The sequence below is a fragment of the Chinchilla lanigera genome, unplaced genomic scaffold (assembly GCF_000276665.1).
Source record: "Chinchilla lanigera isolate Chin_1 unplaced genomic scaffold, ChiLan1.0 scaffold00090, whole genome shotgun sequence".
NCBI classification, from domain to species: Eukaryota; Metazoa; Chordata; class Mammalia; order Rodentia; family Chinchillidae; genus Chinchilla; species Chinchilla lanigera.
The window spans coordinates 8,497,313-8,500,537 of NW_004955491.1; the positions used below are offsets into that span (position 1 = coordinate 8,497,313).

A 3,225-nucleotide genomic window follows, 5' to 3' on the forward strand; every position below is an offset into this window, starting at 1 on the left:
TGGCATCTCTTTTTTTTTGGTTTTTTTCTCCGGTACCGGGAACCGAACTCACGACCTTGCACTTGCCAGGCAGGCGCTTTTGCCGCTGAGCTAAATCCCCAGCCCTATTCTTGGCATTTCAATGCTGGGTGCTGTTGGCTGGGCACACTCACACCCACACCCCCTCCTCAGCCTCCTGGACGGGGACGGCCTGTGCCTTGCTAACCAGTCCTCAGTGTTTACCTGTGGTCACTGAGCCGCATTTGCTGATCTCAGCTCCTTTCTCACATGTACTCTGGACTCACTTCCCCACGCGCTTTTCTATGTCCCCCTTAACTCACACCCCACCTCTCTGCAGAGGCTCCCACTTCCCCCAGCGTGATAAAACCTCACTCAACTGGCTGGACCGGAACTTCTCCTCTGGGTCTCAGGGTCCTGAATTCCAGTCTCCCCTTCTTGGTTTACCCCTCTCTTTATGTATGAGGCAAACTCTGGGAGCTTCCAAAAAAAAAAAAAAAAAAAAAAAAGGATCCCTTGAAAAGCCTTTTTGTGAAATCAAAAATATCTCTGTTCAAAAGTCTCCCCTCTCGTACTATTTGATATCGGACTGGTGGCCTGGTCAGCTTTGCGCTGCTGTAAAAGAATCCCATAGACGGGGTAATTTACGACAAGCAGGAATTTATCTAGCGCGTGACTCCAGAAGCTGTGAAGGCCAGGCCCCAGGGCTGAGTGTGGCTGGGCCTTGGGCTTCGTCCTGCATGGGGAAGACATCAGGCGGTCAGGACACAAAGAAGCCAACTTCTCCTAGAAGCAAACAGTTCAGTAAACAACCTCAGAAAAAAGCACAGGATCGCAATGTTCAAAGAGAAAGCACTCACTTTGCAAACACAAATTACCACTGATTTGTCAGTTTCTGAGATCCCAGGGATTTGCAGTCCTCCTGCGATCGCCCAGCACATCTGAAACGTGGGAGGCAAAGCAGACAACAAATGACTCTGATTTGGCCCCACTCGTGGTACCTTTTCCAGCTCAGCTGCTTATCTGTGGGCCTTGGCAGTGGAGCTGGCGGGGGTCCCGGGGGGCTTTTCTCCAGAGGCTCATGGGCCGTGACTCCTCCACAGGAACTTTGCTGCTCTGGCCTGATAGCTGGGCGGCCCCCTTCTCTGCCACATTATGGGACGAGGCGATGAAGACACAACTGCAAAAAGCTTTGTGAGTTTAAAGAATGACCTCCCCTGGCCAGGCGTGCTCGCCTGGAATCCCAGCACTCTGTCCTGAGAGAGGCAGAGCCAGGGGCATCTCTGAGAGTTCAAGGCCAGCCTGGGCTACCTGGCAAAACCCTGTCTCAAAAAAAAAAAACAAAAAACCCTTCTCTGTTGTCAAGCAGTCTGGAACAGAGGCGGGATTCAGCATCAATCTTTGCCAAACACGGAGATGATCAGGAAGTGGCGCCAGCTGAGCCAGGCAGTGGCCGTCCCAGAACCTGGCCAAGCTGAGCTGTCACCTGACCTTGGGCGGGAATCGTGGCTGAGGTTCTCACCGCAAGCCACTGGCCTGTGGCACTTCCTGACAACAGCTGGAGGCACAGAGACCCTCCCCCTGGCACCTGGCCTCCGCCTCCCTTCCCCTTGGCGAGACTGGAGACCTGGGAGCAACGTCTGCCAGACCCAAAACAGCAGAGGCCTGAGGAGGAGGGACGGGACACAGCTACTAGAAATAAACCGTCCCTGTTAGCACGATGGTGAGAAAGAGGCGGGCGGAGAAAGGTCCCTCAAGAGTCGAGGCTTGAGGTTTTAACATCACAGTTTTCAGGCTCTAAACTTCTGTGCTTGGTACTGAGGCTCCCCGGAACTTCCAGGAGGGGTTTCTCGGGGCTTCCCACATCCAGCACTACCCCTGCGTCTACTGTGATCCTTTCCAGGTGTTCCGATCGGATTTTAAAGACAGCTGCTGCCTGCAGATGACAGGGTGCTTGCGGGACTCATTTTTCAGTTTTTTTCTTCGCATGCCAAGATCAATGAAGTAACTGGGCTTCTAGGAAAATGACTGCATTTTGTCTCCCAGGGAGCTTCAGAAAGCTATAGAGTGCCGGGCATGGTGGCACACACCTGTAATCCCAGCACTCAGGAGGCTAAGGCAGGAGGATTCTCTGAGTCTGAGGCCAGCCTGGCCTATATAGTGAGTTCAAGGCCAGCCTGAACTGCATAGTGAGACCCTGTCTCAAAAAAAAAAAAAAAAAAAAAGTGATGAAGAGGCAACCCTGCTCTAGAAATATCCAGACCTGTTTTGCATCCAGAAAGACATCTTCCTGTATGTCCAGGCCCCTGAAGGGACACTGTTGGAAGTTGTCACAGCTGCGTGTAGGTTCAGAATGCTGCCGGCCCACCTGCGAGGGCTGGGAAGTGAATGCTTTTCTGACTGAGCGAAGCAGGCCTGGTGTGTGAGACATACCTATCTGTCACACACTCCTTGACAGAAGAACTGTCCCTTAAAGTGCACCTGAAATCCTTCGCCTCTGAGGGGCATCTGCAGATGCACCACACACACCAGAGAATCAGAGTATCTGGCTGTGGGGCCTCTCCAGAAGCTCGAGGCGAGCCCACAGATGCCCCCTAGTAGATTCCCGTTTATCAGCACCCAGCAGCTGAGCACCTGGTTCTCAGTGTCCCCCTAGCTGACAGCAGCCCAGGATTTATGAGAAGGGCCTTCAGACATCAAAAACATAAACAGCGGGTTGTGGTGATGCATGTACTCTCAGTGCTGTGGTAGGCTGAGGCAGGAATATGCAAATTTGAGCCCAGCTTAGGCAATTTAGGGAGATTCTATCTGGAAAAAAAAGATCTGGGGATATCTCACGGTGAAGGTCCTGGGTTCTATTTCCAGCACCAGAAACACATAAACACAAACACACACACACACACACACACACACACACACAGCAACTCCAGGCTGCAAAGTGACTGTGCTGATTCTTTCGGTTTTGTTCTGTTTTCTTTTTCAAAGCCGTCCGATGACCTGAGAGCCCCTCATGGGAACAGCAGTCTTACTGTAACTACACTACTAGGCTGGGGACGCAGGTGTGCCCACCCCTTGGCCCAGCCACAGACGGTGGCTGGGAAGCTTGCGCTGCACTTGGCCCAGGTGAGTTCTGTCCGCTCCCACAGGTCAGCCCTCCGCTCCCCGCTGGAGGCCGGGTGGGGAAACCTCGCCCTGTCCCAGCCAGAGACCGACGCTCCAGGTGACCTC

At 53.1% G+C, this 3,225-nt stretch overlaps 1 long non-coding RNA gene across 2 annotated transcripts; it reads right to left on the reverse strand.

The window, feature by feature from the left end:
* Positions 1-637: 637 nt before the first annotated feature.
* On the reverse strand, positions 638-2,137 carry LOC102018192. Of its 2 annotated transcripts, none has more exons than XR_264041.1 (2): positions 876-2,137; positions 638-783 (listed from the first exon to the last, which is right to left on the reverse strand). It is a non-coding gene; the product is annotated as an uncharacterized LOC102018192 (long non-coding RNA). The 2 variants fall into 2 exon arrangements; XR_264042.1 differs by having other exon boundaries at positions 858-2,137.
* Between the last annotated feature and the right edge of the window lie 1,088 nt (positions 2,138-3,225).